Below are 20709 nucleotides of genomic sequence, written 5' to 3' on the forward strand. Positions count from 1 at the left end.
ATAAGCCTCTAAGGCCACAATTACATCTGGCAAATAAAAAATACTTTTACAGGGGAGAAGATTCTGTAAATATTTTCCCAGTCACATAATATAATTCTGATTCATTCGTGCTATAGTGTATGTTTATATTTTAAAGTCAAGTATAAACTACTGATATGTACACTTATCTACACTAAATAGCACACCATCAGTGTTGGGTCAGCATTCTTCCTCTGGTTCTCGTGACCGTTTCCCGAAATTCAAAGAACCTCCTGTCTGCGATGAAGCAGCAGTGACAACAGCATCTCTAAATCCCTGAGGCTGCAAGTTGAAAAAAACACACAAATACATTTGAAGGACAATTAAAATAGAGATTAATTTTCCAAACAGTTTAAAAAGAACTGATAAGCTACTTTATTCTTGGTAGGGAATTAGTCATTGAACAGAGGATAAACTTCACAGGTAATCCAACCCAGAGTTTTATAAGTATCTTATGTATGCTCCTTTATACACGTATGATACACGCATAAAAATACCACTGCATAAGATTGTTCTCTGAGACTAGACCTGTAGTTCAGTGGTGAGGCCTATGTTAAAAAAGCTCTCTACAAAGGTTCCTAAGAAGCCTGGTGGCACCTCTTTTGGGAGAGGTGGAAAGAAATTCGTACTGCCACTTAGGCACTTTACAAATCATTTTCACAGTAAAATATTTTGCCTGGCATAGGCCATGCATCTGTAATAGCATCACCCAGGCAATAGGGGCAGGAGGATGAAAGGTTCAAGGCCAGCCGCGCTACATAACAAGACCTCTTCTCAAACAAGACAAAATAATTGAGCACAGGTCAGTGTGAAAACTAAGTGGAAATTCATTTTCAGAATTGCTTTCCATTTTTGGTTTATCCTTATAAGATGGCCGCTGAACGTGGTGATGCGTACCCTCAATGCCAGCACTCAGAAGGCAAAGGCAGGAGGATCTTTGAGTGTGAAGCAGCCTGGTCTGCAAGGTGAATACCAGGGCAGCCAAAGCTACACAGAGAAACCCTGTCTCAAAACAAAACAAACAAAGAAGCTCAAGGTCACGCTCAGTTACGTAGTGAGTTTGAGGCCAACTTGGGTCTGGAGTCCAATGATACAATGCTCAAAAAAATAATATTTCAAAGTTACTATCTACAGATCAAAATTATTACTATTAATCCATTTCTTTCCCTGTTCTTTTTTTTATTTTCTAATTATTATTGGTGGTATTTTTAAGACAGAATTTCATGCTGGCTAGGCTGCTGTGAACTCTAGTCTGCCTATCTCAGTCTTCCAAGTTCAGGCATGCACCATTGTATCCAGTTGTACCTCTCTGAAAACTTTTAACATAAAAATCTTTAATAGGTGATTTTACATATGCAATGGAGCATATGTAAATAATCCCTCTGTTCTCAATGAGAAATTTCATTTCAACTGTAAGTATTCTTTTGGTCATGTTCTCAGATCAAAACTGTGCTCAAATATGCTTGTTGCTTAATAATTAACAGAAACGATTTGCACACAACCTCTTCAGATAACTACTGCCCACCAACACCAAAATCCCACTCTTGATTAATTAATACTGACTGTGATCTGAAATGGTATTGTGGACTCCTTCTGGCTTGGTGACTTATACAATGTTGCAAACCTATTTGGAGAAAAAAAGTACATATAAACATATTACCTTAACTAATTAGGTCACATGACTTATATCATAATTTAAATGTATAATACAGTCCTATACTATAATTCTATCATGTGTTCTCAAGAACACAAAGTGGAAAGAAATACATTAAAAAACAAAACACTTCCCTCACAGGGCACCACTCTGGACACCTTCAGTCTCAGGTAAGCAGAGGAAGAATTTTTCTTTTTAACTCAGAAGTTCAAGGCCAGCCTGTGTCTTACACAAAAGACAGCCCGATGTGGTGGCACACCCCTTTAATCTCAGAGAGAGGCAAGTGGATCTCTGAGTTTGAGGCTAGCTTGGTCTACAGAGTGAGTTCTAGGACAGCAGGGCTACAGAGAAAGGAAAACCAAAAAAGAAGAAAGAAAGAAAGAAAGAAAGAAAAGAAAAGAAAAGAAAAGAAAGGAAGGTAGGAAAGAAAAGAAAGGAAGGTAGGAAGATCAGGAATTCAAGGTCATCCTTACTACAAGAGTTTTAGGCTCTGGGCTATGTCATAACCTGTTCTCCCTACAAAAAGCAAGCATACACCCACATGTATGTTCGTAAAGACCTAATATTATTATTTTTAATTGTGTAGGTGTGTCTGTATGTAGGTATGTACATGTGGGTGCACAAAAGCCAGAGGCATCAGGTCACTTGGAGATGGAGTTACAGACAGTCGTAACCTAACTCAGGTCCTCAGGAAGAGCAGCAAATGTTCTTAAATGACTGAACTATCTCTCTAACTCTGTTATTTTTTTTAAGTTAAGAAATAATAATTAAAGCTGCCCTCCATTCTTGTTTGTTTTGAAACAGGGTTTCTCTGTGTATATTTAGCTGTCCTGGACTCACTCTGTAGACCAGCCTAGCCTCAAACTCACAGCGATCTGCCTGTCACTAGCTCCTGAGTACTGGGATTAAAAGTGCCCTCCACTACGCCTGGCTCCACCCACCCCCCACCCTCAGTTTTTTTTCTTTTTTCTTTTTTTTGGTTTTTCGAGACAGGGTTTCTCTGTGTAGCCTTGGCCATCCTGGACTCACTTTGTACACCAGGCTGGCCTCGAACTCACAGTGATCCGCCTGCCTCTGCCTCCCTAGTGCTGGGATTAAAGGCGTGCGCCACCACGCCCGGCTTCAGTTTTTTTTCGTTTGTTTGTTTGTTTGTTTTTTTGAGATAAGGTATCACTGAGTAGCCCTGGCTGTCCTAGAACTTTGGTCTGTAGACAAAGCTGGCCTCAAACTGACAGAGATCTGTCTGTCTCTGCCTCCATAGGACTGGGATTAAAGGTGTGTACCCCCAGCCCCTGCTAAAGCTCTTTTTGTATGTGTGCACATGTGTGTGAGAGGCCAGAGGTTGAGTCACTTATCTTCTGTCTCCCTTTATTTTTTCAGATAGTGTTTCATTGATTCTAGGGTTCAACGAGGCTGCTGGATTTGCTGGCCAGCAAGCCCCAAGAGTCTACTGTTTCTTCCTTCCAGTGCTAGGATATCACCATACTTGGCTTTATGTGGGTGTTGGGGATCCAAACTCAAGCTTTTTTTGGTTTTGTTTTCTTTCACTTTTTTTTTTTCAAGACAGAGTTTCTTTGTGTAGCCTTGGCTGTCCTGGACTGTGTTGTAGACCAGGCTGACCTCAAACTCAGAGATCCACCTGCCTCTGCCTCCCAAGTGCTGGGATTAAAGGTGTGTGCCCCCACACCCAGCTTCAAATTCAAGTTACTTTTTTTTATTTTTAAGATTTGTTTATTTATTATGTATACAGTGCACATCAGAACACATTATAGATGGCTGTGAGCCACCATGTGGTTGCTGGGAATTGAACTCAAGACCTCTGAAAGAGCAGTTGGAGCTCTTAACTGCTGAGCTATCTCTCCAGCCTCCCAAACTCAAGTTCTTATGCTTGCATTAAAAGTATTTTACAGCCTGAGTCATCTTCCCAACTCCACCATCTACACTCGTTTTTCTTTTTAAAATAATCTATTTATCTTGGAGTTAAAGACAGTTGTGAACTGCTTGCCATCTGGGTGCTGGAATTGAACCTGGGTCCTCTGGAAGGGCAGTCAGTGCTCTTAACGGCTGAGCCGTCTCTCCAGCCCCCGTCTGCACTCTTACTACTTAATATTCATATATTGTTAACAGCAAGAACATAAAGGCTTTCAGCTTTCTTCTAAGGCGCTTGGTGTGGTGGTGCACATCTGCACCTGCAGCACATGGAGCGGCTGTCAGGACTGCTGTAAGCTCAGAGCACCTGGCTATACGGCACTTTAAAGACACCCCAGATACATGACCCTGTCTCAGGAAGAGAGAATGACTTTTTTGTGATGATGGAAACTGAACCCGGGGCCTCACAGATGCTCGGCAAGTAGCTCATCACTGAGCTACTGCCTTAACATCACTTCTGGAGCAGCAGCAGCCACCAGGAGGTAAATAAAATGTGGGAATTTTTAGGATGAAAATTCTGACATATGGCTACAAAATAAATGAACCTTGAAGACATTATTCTAAGTGAAATACGTAAATCAAATACTGTATAATTCCAATTATATTCGGTTCTTAGAGTAGGCAAATTCAGAGACAGAAATGGAACAGTGGTTACCAGGGAAAACGTTATTGTTTAACAGTGAAATAAGAGAAATGAAGAAAAATTTCTGAAAATAAATGGCAGTGAAGGTCATTTAAGACTCTGAATGTACTCAATGCCAGCCAACTGATAAATCCGGTCAAAATGCAGTAAAACAGACAACTTTAATATTCATCCATTATAATTTAATGTAATATAGAGTCCAACTTAACAGGAGACAATCATAAGCCTCAGGGCTAGGGAAGTTATTAGTTTCTACACAATGTAATACTCATTCATTTTAGTTTTTGAGACAGGATTTCATATGCCCAGTGTAGCTTTGAATGCACTATGTAGCCAAGGATGGGCTCGAACTCCTACTCTTCCTGCCATCACCTCCCAAGCGCTGGGGTTACAAGCATACATCCATACACCATCAAGCCTGGCTTATTCTTTTTTTCTTTTTGGTTTTCAAAACAGGGTTTCTAGGTGTAACTTTGGCTGTCCTGGAACTCACTCTGTTCACAAGGCTGGCTTCGAGCTCAGAGATCCTCCTGCCTCTGCCTCCTGAGTGCTGAGATGACAGGCATGTACAGCTAATTTTGCTAATTTCAAGAATGCCTCGCTCCTCAAGCATAATTACAAGAGAGACAAAGACTCTTTTGACATGGAAAAGAGCAGAATTGGAGCTTACAGTTAAGAGCTCTGGATGCTCTTCCAGAAAACTTTAATTCTATTCTCGGTGACCAAATGGCAGCTCACAACTGTCTGTAATGCCCCCCCACCTCAATTCCCAAGAGTCTCCTCTGATCTCCGAGGGCACCTGCACACACAAGGACACAGACATGCAGGTAAAACACCTCCCTACCCACCCACCCCCACAACAACACAGAAAACAAATGTCAAAATCCAAAATGTCATAAACTCTGTAAATTTACAACAACAACAAAAAAATAACTGCTGAGTGACATATAGAAACAAGGGTGGTGGGTGGTGGTGGGGCATGCCTGTAATCCCAGCACTGGATCTCTGTGAGTTCGAGGCCAGCCTGGTTTATAGAGCAAGTTCCAGGTAAGCCAGGGGTACACAGGGAAGCCCTGTTTCAAAACACAAACCAAAGTAAAAAAAAAAAGTACAAGCTAAGCGGTGGCGGTGCACGCCTTTAATCCCAGCACTTGGGAGGCAGAGGCAGATCACTGTGAGTTCGAGGCCAGCCTGGTCTATAAAGCGAGTCCAGGATAGTCAAGGCTACACAGGGAAACCCTGTTTCAAAAAACCAAGAAAAATCAACAACAAGGACTATGAATATGAATATGACTCAACAGTACAGTGTGTGCCAACATGCAAGAGGCCCTGGGTTCAACTATCAATACCAGAAAAAAAAAAAAAAAAGAGATTTATTTCTCTTTAGCTGGGCATGATGACAGATGCCCATAATCATAGTGCTTCAGAGCTTTGAGACAGTAAGAGCATGGGTTTTAAGCTACACAGCAAGACTCTTGCAGGTCAAACATAAAACCGAAAATAACTGCACTAGAAGCACAACTTTCTACAGTGCTTTACAGTTAGTATTCTATGCAAACATAATATAAGAGGCAAATATTATTTTTATCAGCCATTTTAGAAATCATATTTTAGGGGCTGGAGAGATGGCTCAGAGGTTAAGAGCACTGACTGCTCTTCCACAGGTCCTGAGTTCAATTCCCAGAAACTACATGGTGGCTCACAACCATCTATAATGTGATCTGATGCCCTCTCCTCTGCTCTTTGGGTATACAGAATAATAAATAAATCTTGGTAGGAAAAAAAAGAAAGAAAATTGTATTTTGGGAGTTTGGGTTTTCTTTCTTTTTGCAGAGGACACTAGATCTCATTACAGATGATTATGAGCCATCATGTGGTTGCTGGGGATTGAACTCAGGACCTCTGGAAAAGGAACTCTTACCTCTGAGCCATCTCTCCAGCCTGAGTTTGGGTTTTCTTAAGGGAAGCGGCACTAGAGAGTGAGCTGCGAGCCTTCTAGAAGCTAGACAGGCACTACCCACTGAACTACACGCACAGTCCTAAAGAATCACGGTTTTGGGTCAGTGAGATGGCTCATATAGGTTATGCCACCAATCCTCACCACCTGAGTTCAAAGTCCCTATGACTCACATGGTACAGAGAAAGAATCAACTAATCAACTCCTGATCCCCACTTCTGCATGTGAACCATGGCATGCACATGCTTATGTACACCTGTGTGTGTCTGCAAACACACACACACACACACACACACGAATATGCAATAAAGAAAAAAGCTCACTTTGACTCAAGAAAAATTAGCTAATCTTATAAGCTATCTCTGTCCAAAAAAGTGCCAATTATATCTGAATTTTTTGAGAAAATTATTAAGAACATGCCGGGCATGGTGGCACATACCTTTAATCTCAGCACTTGGCCGGATTAAAGGCAGGTGGATTGCTGTGAGTTCCAGGCCAGCCTGTCTACAAACTAAGTTCAAGATAGCCAAGGGTACATAGAGAAACCCTGTCTCAAAAAACGAAACAAAATAAACAAACAAAAGGCTGCAGAGATGGCTCAGAGGTAAGGAGCACTGGCTGCTCTTCCAAAGGTCGTGAGTTCAATTCCCAGCAACCACATGGTGGCTTATAACCATCTATAATGAGACCTGGTGCCCTCTCTGGCCTGCTGGCACACATGCAGGCAGAACACTGTACATAATAAGCAAATAAATCTTGAAAAAGGAGAAGGAGGAGGAGGAGGAAAAGAACAAGAAGGAGGAGGAGAAGAAACAGCAGCAGCAGTTATCTCTTTTGCTCACTTACTCTTGGTGGCAGGGAATGACGGACTGAGACAGAGTATTTATTGCTATATACCTCAGGCTGCCCTTGAACTCAACCTTCCCCTCAAGTGCAGGGATTATAGGCGTGTGATACAAGGTCCAAGGCAAAAACGTAGTAAGATTTTAATAAGACTTTACAAAGTTAGAAGTTAGCATGAATTGTAAAATCAGTACCAAGTGTTGTAATACAGGTAAAGCAGGAGACAGGAGGATGGCTGAGAGTTCTAGGCCAGTTTGGGCTATCTAAAGGGGAAAAAATTCATAGAGTCAAAAGGGAATTGATGAACCTTTCCAGTTAGAAAATCCTCTTCAAATTTGTAGGTTAAAAAAAAAAAATTATATGCCATGCCTGCATCTCAGAAGATCTTTTCTTTAAGAGATCTTTTTAAACTAAACCAAGAAGAATCACTTGGCTCGCAGCCTTCGCTGAGATGAAGCTTAACATATGGCTGAACCGCATAGTTTGGGTCAGGAAGAAACAAGACAGAAGTACAGTGTGTGCTCTGAAGCTGAGCACACATGAAATGCTGTGTGGGGGTGTGATGTATTACTCCACTCTACCACAGATCTTGGCAAAGAGTGACATAATTCTGAACAATCTTGGCCTCATATTATCATGAATATGCAAATTGGAGAACCCACATAATATAAGGACACAGACAAAAATCATTTAAGAATTGTTGGAAAATCATTCTGTCATTCATCAGAGGTTAAAAATCGGATATTACGCCAGGTGGGGTGGCGCAGACCTTCAATTCCAGCCCTTGGGAGGCAGAGGCAGGTGGATCTCTGTGAGTTCGAGGCCAGCCTGGTCTACAAAGAGAGTTCAGAACAGCCAAGGCTACACAGAGAAACCCTGTCTCAAAAAAACAGAAATCAGATGTTACTGGGCACCTCTGGTGTGCACACCCTTAATCCCAGTACTGGGGAGACACAGGCAGCCTGATCTACATAGCAAGTTCCAGACCAGTCAGAGCTACATAGTAAGAGTCTGTCTTAAAGCAAAGCATATAATCAGATGTTACTAGTGAGGGATGGAGGTTACGCCATGACAGTGTCTAAGTTCAATTCACAGCATTGGTTTGTTTTTTAAGTTTTTGAGTTCTGTTCAAATTTAAAATGTTCATTTAATTATAAATTTATGATTTCTTTTCAACTTCAAACAATGCTAAAAAGCATGGACGAGTATACAGCTCAGGCAGAGTGCTTGCCTAATATTTCCTAGGCCATCAGTCACCAACACCGAGGGAAATGTAGGTACTCTCCAATAATTGCAGCATTTAAGAGGTGGAAGCAAAAGTTTCAAGAATTAAAGTCATCCTGTAACATCTAGTAAATTCCAGACCAGTCTGAGCTACTTCACAGCTGTTTTAAAAACAAAAATAAATAAAATAAAAAGCATATAAGGTCTTATGCAACCTTATTGATGGGCCTATAGCAAAGTCAGAGAAAACATACTTAGCATGCCCAAAATTCCTAAGTTCAATATCCAGCACCCAAAACCCAACCCAACCCAAATCCCCATGCTTCCCACACACAAAAATTTCACAAAACTTTAAAGACGAAGCTATTTGGTTCCAAGTAATGAAGAACAAAATATCTTTTCTTTCCTTTTTTTTTTTTGGTTTTTCGAGACAGGATTTCTCTGTGTCGCCTTAGTTGTTCTGGACTTACTTTGTAGACCAGGGTGGCCTGAAACTCAGAGCTTTCCACCTGCCTGTCTCCCTGAGTGCTGGGATTACAGGCGTGTACCACCACGGCCAACTGAACAAAAATATCTTAATTTGGGACTGGAGAGATGGCTCAGAGGTTAAGAGCACTGACTGCTTTTCCAGAGGTCCTGAGTTCAATTCCCAGCAACCATATGGTGGCTGAAAGCCATCTATAATGTGATCTGATGCCCTCTTCTGGCCTGCAGGTGTACATGAAAGCAGAGCACTGTACACATAATAATAAGTAAATAAATCTTAAAAACTTAATTCTTAAGTTAGTGAATGAGGTCAATTCATTCTGATTATCATAGTACGCACAGTACTGTCATATATCCACAGACTTGAGTCAATGTGGAGGAAAATTGATTACTGGGGGAAAAAAAGAATGAAAGGTATCCATTTAGGTGTTTATGCAATACTGTAATTATCTTCTAGTAAACTATTATAGGAGAAAGGGGAAAAAAATCATGCCTCCCAAGCTGGGTTTTAATGACTTGAAGCTCATGCTGACTACATTTCTGCATAACCCTTAGAACTGATCCATGCAGTTTGCAGGACCTTTACAGATGCTGTTTCCAAAAAGCCACTAACTTCCTTTTCAAAGTATAGACTGCAGGGGCTGGAGAGGTGGCTGAGTAGTCAAGAGCACTTCTTGTTCCTACACAAGTCTCGAGCTTAGTCCCCAGCACCCACACGGTGGCTTACAGTCATCCTGAATTCCAGTTCCAGGAGGCTGATGACCTCTTCTGGCCTCTGTGGGCACCAGACATGCATTGTTGCACATACACACATGCAAACACAGGAAAGCAAAATACTCACACAAAGTAAAATAAATCAAATTTTAAAACTAAATAAAGCACTGGGCATTGTGATGCACACCTTTAATCCTAGAACTCGGGAGGCAGATGCAGGCAGATCGCTGTGAGCACGAGGGCAGCCTGGTCTACAAAGGAGTCTAGGACAAGCAAGGCTACACAGAGAATTCCTGTCTCAGAAAAAAAATGAGAGAAAAACCAAACACACACACACACACACACACACACACACACACACACACACAATGTACACCTTAAATAAAGCTAGGTATGGTGGTATACTCCTTTAATCCCAGCACTCAGGACATAGAGGCAGGCGACTTCTGTGAGTGTAAGGCCCCCACCCCAAACCTGTACATGAAACTGTTTCATGATACAGCTTTCTTTTCTTTTTAGGCACTCTCACTCTGTCCTAGGCTGGCCTGGAACTAAGGCCTCAGCCTCCCAAGTACTGGAATTATAGACATGTGCCAACATACCTACCTACAATATGCATTTGAAAGAGCATTAGAAGGTGACATGTAGTCCGCTGTGGTGGAGCATGTTTTAATCCCAGCATTTGGCAGGCAGAGGCAAGGGATCTCTGTGAGTTCCAGGCCAGCCTGGTCTACAAAGTGACAACCAGGACTACACAGAGAAACACTGTCTTGAAAATAAAACAAAACAACAAAAACCAACCCCCCAGAAGAAAAACCCCACCAGCCCCCCCACACACACACACAAAAGAAGGCGTCCAAATGCAGGTTAAGTAAACTAAAAGTGTCACTAACTAGGCTCAGTATTGCCCTCCATACTGCCTCAGTTTCCTCCTGCCTCCTTGGTCCAGCACTTTCATACCAAGTTCTCTAGGTTATACCAATTAATCACAAAGCAGAAAGGCTGGCATAAATCTGGCGTTTTTTGAAGTTCAGAATAAAAGACTTCACAGCTTTCAATGGCCTATTTTAAAGAAAAGCAAAGCTGGTCCATTCACCTGCTCAGCAGCTTTAGAAACAAACACAAAGGCTTCATGCTGCCGTGATTTTATTTTAAAGAACAATACTTGTGAAAGGCAGGTAAATATACGGGTAATAAGAGGGAAAATGGCAGACACAATTTCATGCAAGAACTATATTAAGCAAGTGAGAAAAACCATCCTCTTTTCCACATAGATTAGTCCTAACACTAACCTCAAAAGTTCTCCCTTTGTCCTGATTTTACTCTTCTTTCAATTCCCTCTGGGAACACAGAGTACCACCTCCTTCTTCATGGCTAATAAGTAATTTCAAAGAATATCAGAAGGCAGCCATTCCTTAGCCACCTACATGTTCCAGGTGCATTCACTCCATCATTTAAATATACAAAGAATTCCCTATGTAGCTGAGTGTGCAGTATTAACAACGTGTTTCTATGTTTGCTCTAACTGATGTCAAACAAGGCAACAAAAGCAGTGGTTTATGGGTCACTGCAAATCTCAAGCTAGGGACTACAGCTAAAGAACCATGAAGTGTTCAGTATAATTAGACTGATACTCTGAATTATGAACGTATGTCTATACTGACCTTTGCTTTTGTTCCCAGTGAAAAATTAGCCTTATTGTAGCAGCGTGTCCCCAGCTTTCCCCTAAAACAAAAACAAAAACAAAAACAAGCCTATATAGTATCTCTACAATTTTTTTAAGTTGCTTAAAATTTCTGGTCAAATACAGTCTTACTTTACCAAATATTTAAGAAAAAACAACAACAACAACAAAAAAGATAATTCCATCACTTGGGAGACAGATCACTGTGAGTTCAAGGCCAGCCTGGTCTACAAAGAAGAGTTCAGGACAGCCAAGATAACAGAGAAACCCTGTCTCAAAAAACAAAAAACCGAAACATAACAACAACAACAACAAACAAAAAAAGAGAGAGTTTGTTCCAGGACAGCCAGGGCTACAAGGCCACACACCGAGAAATGCTGTCATTTTTGGTTTCAAAATTTGTAGGATGAGCCGGACGTGGTGGCGCACGCCTTTAGTCCCAGCACTCGGGGGCAGAGGCAGGCGGATCGCTGTGAGTTCGAGGCCAGCCTGGTCTACAAAGTGAGTTCAGGATGGCCAAGGTTAAACAGAGAAACCCTGTCTCAAAAAACCAAAAAAAAAAAAAAAAAAAAATTTGTAGGATGAGTAAAATCCTTAGAGTAATAGTTTTACTTGTGTAGGAGAGCAATGCAAATCATTATCCTCTATTTATTTCATGAAAATGTTACAGTTTCAGTGTATTATTAACCTTCTACTCCATAAAGCCTATTGGGTATTTCTGACATACAGAAACAGGGTTTCACTATAGTCCTGGCAGGCCTAGAACTCGGTATGTAGACCAGGGTGGGCTTGAACTAAGAAAACTCTGCCTGCTTCTGTCTCGGGAGTGTTGGAATTAAAGACCATGCAACCATGGAGGTTCCATTATGTGGTCTAGGCTTGCCTATCATTCCTGGGCTCAAGAGACCCGCCTACTTCAGCCCCCTCAGTAGCTGGGGCTACAGGTCTGTGTCATTATCCATGGCCCACAGAATACTACTGGATTTCAATGGAGATAGATCTTAAAGCATTGTGTTCCAATAAAATCACAACATTAGGAATACAGTCATATCTATTTTGCACTTGTACGATTCGTATTTAAATAAACTCATTCTCCTTCCTGCCCTACGACGGAGGTTTTAATGTCTAGAATCCTACTTTGAATATTTACTTCTTGACACGTGGTTGTCAGTACCTACTAAATAAATGTGATCAGTGAATAAAGCAGACTCTGCTTTCAAAAACTTAGAGTATTCATCAACCATCAAATGAAGATGTAGGAAAAATGTTCAAACAAAAATGTTTTATCTTGGCTGGATGTGGTGGTGTTCGCTTTTAATCCCCGCACTCAGGAAGCAGAGGCAGGTGGATCTGACTTTGAGGTCAGCCTGGTCTACAAAGTGAGTTCCATAACAGCCAAGAATACCCAGAAAAACCCTTCCTCGGGGGGCGGGGGTGGGGGTCAGGGGGAAGGTCTAACTCATTCATTTACCTACCTAATGCAGGAACAAGCAATGCTTGATTTTTATCAATCTTTGTTGTCATCTGATTAGTTAAAATAACCTATAAAAGCAAAACATAAAGTTAGGACATAAAAGTTGTATTATGAGTCTAATATTCTGAACATAATCAGCTAGAAGAAAACAGTAGAATCTAGAGAGATGACTCAGTGGTTGTAGGACCCAGATCCAGTTCCCAGAACTCACGTGATGGCTCACAGCCATCTGTAACTTCAATTCCAGAAGCCCTAACATCCTCTTATAACCTCCTCTGGCACCACGCACACACGAGTACACAGACATACACACAGGCAGAACACTTATACACAAAAATTAAGTATCTCTTTAAGAAATATAAATGTTTCTGATGAAAGAAGAGATGAGGAAGATATGCTTGCTTTTTTTCCCTTCTTTCTTGGCTTATTTATTTATTTATTATTAAGTACAGTGCTCTTCCTGCATGTATACCTGTAGGCCGGAAGAGGGCACCTGATGACATTATAGATGGTTGTGAGCCACCATGTGGGTGCTGGGAATTGAACTCAGGACCTTTGGAAGAGCAGCCAGTGCTCTTAACCTCTGAGCCACCTCTCTAGCCCTTTTTTGGCTTTTTTTGAGAAAGGGTTTCTCTGTTTAGCCTTGACTGTCCTGGACTTGCTGTTTTTTAGGCCAGGCTGGCCTCAAACTCACAGTGATCCACCTGCCTCTGCCTGCCAAGTGCTGGGATTAAAGGTGTGCACCACCACTGCCTGGCAAGATATGCTTTCTTGTTCGAAGATTTTAAAATAAGTTCTTTTTGGGGGGTAGGGGTTGCATTGAGATGGGGTTTCCCATGTAGCCCTGTCCGTACTATAATTAGCTCTGTAGACCAGGCTGGCCTCCCATTCAGAGATCTGCCCGCCTCTGCCTCCTAAGTGCTGGCATCAAAGCCATGTGATACCACCTCCAAGCATCATCTTCTTTTCTGAGACAGGGTCTCTCATAGAAGCTAGAATTCCTGTTTGGGTCAACTGGATGGATGGATGGTAAAACGCAAGGATGCCCTGTCGAAACCCTCTCCCGACCCTGCCCTCCAGCAGTGCTGGGGTCACAGGAGGGACTGCCATGCTTTTATGTAGGTGCTGGGGTTCTGAACTCAGTTATGCTACCAAAACGAACACATTATCCCCTGAGCTATCTATCTCTCCAGTACCCCTCCTTTCAAACTTCACATTCTAAACTTCAAGTTTTACATTTCATTATCAAATTAAAGGAATTAATGGCACATGTCGCAGCACATGGAAACAGAGGCAGGTTATATCTCTGTGAGTTCAAGGCCAGTCTGGTTTATATAGAGTATCCTAAAACAGCCAAGGCTACATAAACCTGTCTCAAAAAATAAAAAATTTGGCCAAATATAGTGGTGCATGCCTTTGATCCTAGCACTTAAGTAGTAGTAGCAAGCCGGGCGGTGGTGGCACATGCCTTTAATCCCAGCACTTGGGAGGCAGAGGCAGGTGGATCACTGTGAGTTCAAGGCCAACCTGGACTACAAAGTTAGTCCAGACCAGCAAAGGCTACATGGAGAAACCCTGTCACGAAAAACCAAAAACAAACAAACAAACAAACAAAAAGCAGGACTGGAGAGATGGCTCTGAGGCTAAGAGCACTGCCTGCTCTTTCAAAAGTCCTAAGTTCAATTCCCAGCAACCACATGGAGGCTCACAAACATCTATAATGAAATCTGCTGTCCTCTTCTAGTGTGCAGGTGTACATGCAAGCACAACACGGTATGCATAATAAATAAGTATTACAAAAGAAAGAAAAAAGAGGGAGTATATAGCTCAATGGCAGAATGTTTGCTTAGCGTGTCTGAAGTCCTGATTTGGAACAGGAAAACAAAACAAGAAAAACAACTAACAGAACAAAACCTAAGAAACAATGAAACTATGCAGCCTATTTGTCTTGAGCGCCCTCTACTGGGAGATCTTCAGGATGCTATCATTAACAATGCTAAGTAAGAAATAATTCAAAGAGCACTGTGCTTTGGGGGGAAAATGGCAAAAGGGCTGGCAAGATGGTTCAGTGGGTAAAGGCGCTTGCCATGGAAGCTGGCAACCTAAGTTCAATCCCTGGACCCCGTGGTGGAAAGAACTGACTTCTGCAAGTTGGCCTCTGACCGCGTCAGTGTTGTGACACATGCGTCCACACATACACATGCACAAAAAAGAAATAAAAGCATTTTTATCTTTCATCTCTCTTCACAAGTATGTTTTTGGTCAATGGGAGGCTGTGACTGCATAATGGGAATTAGTGGCAAACAGGTATCTCTGCACTCCTAACCTCATATCTACTTCTCCTGTTATAGTTCAAGTCGGAATTGGCTCTAGGGCCTACGCAGTAGTCTAATAGTAGAACAATTGCCTACCATGCATGAAGCTCTGGGTCTAATCCATATTACAAAAAACAAACACAGCAACCCCCCAAACCTTAGCTTTTCCATAAAATATCTACATTAAAAGCCATGCATGATGACAAATACTGTAATCTCATACACAGGAGGCTGAGGTAAGAAGGTAAAGAGTCCAAGGCCAGGCCAGACGATATGTCAAGTTTAAGGCTATTTATCAAGGCTTTGTCTTTTTATTTTATTTTATTTTTAATTTTATTTATTTATTATGTATACAGTGCTCTGCCTGTATGTACACCTGCAGGCCAGAAGAGGGCATAAGATCCCATTATAGATGGTTGGGAGCCACCATGTGGTTCCTGGGAATTGGACTCAGGACCTCTGGAAGAGCAGACAGTGCTCTTAACCTCTGAGCCACCTCTCCAGTCCATCAAGGCTTTGTCTTAACAAACAAATATTACAAGCACAAATCCCAAAAACATGTTCACAATATTTAGTCAGGTAAAATCTATACAAATTTAAACATTAGTATTTCATGCAGTCTTAACTACAAAATTCTTCTGACAAATGCTACTTACAGCTAATCTGTGATTATTTGCCAGGCTGATCATTTGTTGGGCTAGGCCGTTTAGTAATCGAGTACGAAGGGATAGATCATCAAAGTCATGACGAAAGGGAAAAGCAATGCCATCTATTATCACTAGCTGCACCTAAACACAGAACAGAGAATGAAGTTAGGTTTGGAGTTAAAATTACAATAATAAAACGGCATCCCACAAACATGTTCCATTACACAAACAAATTTTAAGATTGGGGGCTCTAAGACAGGCGCAGTGGCGCATGCCTATAATCTCAGCACTCAGGAAGCAGAGGCAGGTGAGTTTGAGGACAGCCTAGTCTACAGAGGCAATCGAGGACAGCCAAGGCTACACAGAGAAACCCTGTCCTGAAAAAGACTTTAAAAAAAAAATCTAACTAGCTAGGTGGGCATTCTTGATGAATCTGGAGAGACATCGCTCAGCAATTAAGAAGACCTGAGTTCAGTTCCCAGCACCCATGTCTGGCAGTTCACAACTTCCTATAACTAACTCCAGGTCTGTCTAAGCCAGTGGTTCTCAATCCCTTTGGGGGTTGAATGACCCTTTCACAGGGGTTGCATATCAGATATTTACATTACTATTTATAACACATGCAAAATTATAGTAGCAAAGGAAATAATATATGGTTTGGGGTCATTATAACACGAGGAACTGTATTAAAGGGTCACAGCATTAGGAAGGTTGAGAGCCACAGATCCACGGTCTATAATATGATCTAGCCAAGGTCCTCCTCTAGCCTCCAGTCACTTGCACAGTTAAAAATAAAACAAACAAACAAAAACCCAAGAGCATGGTCACATATATCTATACTCTTGGCACACAGGAGGTAAAGGCAGGATGATCACGAGTTTCAGGCCAGGCTAGGCTACATAGACTCTAATTCAAATTAAGTAAATACAAATTAAAGTTACCATTTTCTTTTCTTTAGTAATACTGGTCCACGCATGGTAGGTAAACACTCTACCACTGAGCTATATTCATCACCCTAGGGCTTTATCTCTTCAAAGGTTTTCATCTAATATTCACTTTATTATTTTGTGTATATTAGTGTTTTGCCTGCATGTGTGTCTGTGTGAGCTTGTGAAGGTCAGAGAGGGCAAGATCCCCTGGAAGCAGATTTACAGATGGTTGTGAGCTGCTATGTGGGTGTTAGAAATCCAACCAAGGTCCTCTGAAGAGCACTCAGTGTTCTTAACCACTGAACCATGTTTTCAGCCCAATTGTCTAATGATTGGGCTAAATTCTGATATTACAAGCATATGTCACTGTTCCAGGAGAGACAAAGCTACAAACAAACAAACAAACAAAAAACACTTGTTTCAAAAAAATATATAATGATGGTGATGAAGATAAATAGAGCAGCCTCAATACTGTAGCACAAGCCTGAGTGAAGAGAGGACGACTGAGAATTCAAGGTCAGACAGGCATGGTGGTGCACGCATGCTGGACGCAGACGCAGTTAAATCTCTGAGTTTCACACCAGCCTCAATCCCAGGAGACACAAACACACACACAGACACACACACACACACACAACGTTAGTTCAAAGCCAGCCTGAGTTATATGAGACCCTGAAAAAACAAAAACAAAAAACAAAAAAACAAGACAAAACCCTACAAACTAGGTAATACTGGCATAAGAATACACACATAGTGCAACTGAATAGAATCCAGAAATAAACTTATGTTATGATCAACAGATATTTCCACCTTAGATCTATATACATGATTATGTAATATTTTGAAAAGTGAATAATATATGTGTATATATATGTAAAATAAGTAAAGTATAATAAATAAGTTATAGGACAGGGAAAGAGACTTTTGAACTGGCATCAAGTTTATTTTTTTGCTACCAACACTTTCAGAGACATTATTTTAGTAGTGTGATCCATACCTTCGAGTGATCTGAAAGGAAATCTGGCAGGAGATAGACTTGTGCCAGCAGCTCCGTGTAATCATGACAACGAAAATAGTAAATATGGGAAAGAATATTTTCAAGAGTAAAATCCTCCAAGGCTTTCTGATGATCTAAAACAAACAACAAAGCAATCTTAAATAGTTCAGTTTTTCTTGTTCTAATCGTCTGACAATCATAGACAATCAGTTATTTTTTAATATGTATTTATCTTTATGTATATTGGTGATTTGCCTGCATGTATGTCTGTGTGTTGTGTCAAATCTCCTGAAACTGGAGTTATAGACAGTTGTGAGCTGCCATGTGGGTGCTGAGAATTGAACCAGGGTCTTCTATAAGAGCCATGAGTACTCTTAACCACTGTGCCATCTCTCCAGCCCTATAAGTTATTTTTAATCACAAAATGGAATACCTTTCTAAAAGATGTCTGAACCCTTGTAAAAGCACTGTAACCGTGATTTGATGATTGCTGACTACTTACATTTTCAACTGTTTCTTTACATACTAGGAATTATTTACTTACAAATAAAACTAGTTTGTTTATCTTTTCATATCTCCAGTTACTGATTTCCACTGAATACAAGTATCACAACAGAAGTTTCTTTCTTTTTCTTGTATTTGAAAGTACAAATTAAGAATTCAAAGGAAAGCCAGGCTTGGTGGCTCATGCCTTTAATCCCAGCACTAGGTAGGCAGAGGCAGGTGGATTGATGTGAGTTTGAGCCAGCCTGGTCTACAAAGTGAGTCCATGACAGCCAACTGTCTTGAAAAACTAAAACATACAAACAAAGCATTCAAAGGAAAAATATTCCAATGGCATATATGCTCCTTTTAATACTATAACTTGATTTTTAAATAGTAACAATAATATGAAATCTTAATTCTTAACACTTGGATTTTTAAAAGTCAACGTGACTTAGAGTTCAAGGACACCCTGGTCTGCATAAGAAGTTCGGGCCAGCCAGTTACATGGTGAGACTGGGGAAGGATGGTTGGGAAGATGACTCGGTGGTTAAGAGTATGGGCTGCTCTTCCAGAGCAATTAGGATTCGATTCCCAGAACCTACATGGCAGCTCACAACTGTCTATAACTCCAGTTTCAGGAGATTTGACACAACACACAGACATATATGCAGGCAGGGATCTGATGCCCTCTTCTGACCTCCAAAGGTACTGCACACACACAGTGCAAACATACCTTCAGGCAAAACGCCCAAACACATAATCAAATCAAAGAAAATAGTCACTTTGGTTTTTCAATGAGAAATTCATTATTGCAGTTCAAATGTTTTTAAAAATATTTTTCAGGGGGCTGGAGAGATGGCTCAGCAGCTGAGAGCACTGTCTACTCTTCCAGAGGTCATGAGTTCAATTCCCAGCAACCACAAAGTGGCTCACAACCATCTATAAGGAGATCTGGTGCCCTCTTTTGGTGTGTAGGCACATATGCAGGCAGAATATTGTGTATGTAATAAATAAATCTAAAAAAAATTTTTTTAGCCAGGCATAGTGACACAAGCCTTTAATCCCAGGATTGGGGAGGCAGAGGCAGGTGGATCTCTGTAATTTCAAGGCCAGCCTAGTCTAAGAACAAATATAGGACAGCCAGGGTTGTTATACAGAGAAACCTTGTCTCGAAAAATAAAAAATTTTTTTAATGTACTGGGTGCAGTGTCACATGCCTACAATCTCAGCAATCAAGGAAGCAGAGGTAGGCAACCTCTGTTGAGTTCAAGGCCAGCCTGGTCTACAAAGTGACTCTATGACAGCCACAGCCACACAGAGAAACTCTGTCTTGAAAAACAAAAAACCTTAATGCTATTGGCTGCTTTGCCTCCATGTAAGTGCACCATGTGTGTGCCTGGTGCCCATGGCGGCCAGAAGCGGGCATCAGACCCCTGGAACTGTTGCTCTCTTATCTCCACACATGTACATATACACTAAATAAAAATGGTATGATCTTTAAAAATGATTTATTTATTTATAACGTGCTTCGTCTGTATATACATATGCACACCAGAAGAGGGCATCAGATCCATTACAGATGGTTGTGAGCCGCCATGTGAGTACTGGGAATTGAACTCGGGACCTCTGGAGAGCAGCCAATGCTTTGAACAACTGAGTCATCTCTACAGCCTGATAGATGTGATTAAAAAATAAATAAATAAATAACTCTTTACGAGTTTGAGACCAGCCTGAGCTACATAGTGAGTTCTAGGCCAGTTTTGGATACAGAGAAAGAGTCTGCCTCAAAAAGCAAAATAAAAAGTACTTACAGATTAACATTATGAAACAGAATCAGCAGGGGGCTGGTGCTTACCTACGGTGAGCAAGACCATGGATTCAGTCCCCAGCACGTAATATACAAGTATACACAGATATTCACACAGAATACAGGGGCTGGAATGAGGCTCAGTGACAGATTGTTTGCCTCCTAACATTTACAAGGCTCAGCCTTTCATCTCAGGACTTGGGAGGCAGAGGCAGGTGGATCGCTGGTGAGTTCCAGGACAGCCTGGTCTACAAAGCGACCTCCAGGACAAGCCAAGGATACACAAAGAACCCTGTCTCGAAAAACCCTAAACAAACAAACAAACATTTACAAGACTCTGGGTTTGATCCCCAACACTGCTAAAAAAACAGAACAAAGGAAAAATAAAACCAGCCGGGCGGTGGTGGCCCACGCCTCTTAATCCCAGCACTCCGGAGGCAAGGCAGGCGGATCTCTGTGAGTTCGAGGCCAGCCTGGTCTACAAAGTGAATCCAGGATAGCCAACCCTGTCTCGAAAAACAAAAAACAAAACCAAAAAACAAAACAACCCAAAGGAATCAGCTGCATATGGCAGCTCACATGTGTAATGCCAGCCCCTGAGAAAAGGAGGAAGGAGGCTCCAGTTCAAGGTCACCCTCAGGGACACACCAGGGCAAGGAAATCCAGGAAACCACATTTCAGACTAGTAAACACTGGCTTCTCTAAATATACACTAAGTTAGTAAACAGTCTCCAAAACAACAACAACAACAAACCCAACAGTTCAGCTTTAATCATAAACTTATCATTAAAACCTTCACATTTCGGTGCTGGAGAGAGGGCTCAGAGGATAAGAGCACTGCCTGTTCTTCCAAAGGTCCTGAGTTCAATTCCCAGCAACACATGGTGGCTCCCAACCATCTA

The 20709-nt window shown here is 41.4% G+C and overlaps 1 protein-coding gene across 1 annotated transcript in view; it reads left to right on the top strand.

The window, feature by feature from the left end:
* The window catches only part of Tex14 (testis expressed 14, intercellular bridge forming factor), a 175080-nt gene that overhangs the window by 48438 nt on the left and 105933 nt on the right, over window positions 1–20709 (top strand). The window lies entirely within an intron of this gene.

The sequence above is a fragment of the Acomys russatus genome, chromosome 16 (genome assembly GCF_903995435.1).
Source record: "Acomys russatus chromosome 16, mAcoRus1.1, whole genome shotgun sequence".
In the NCBI taxonomy this organism is placed as follows: domain Eukaryota; kingdom Metazoa; phylum Chordata; class Mammalia; order Rodentia; family Muridae; genus Acomys; species Acomys russatus.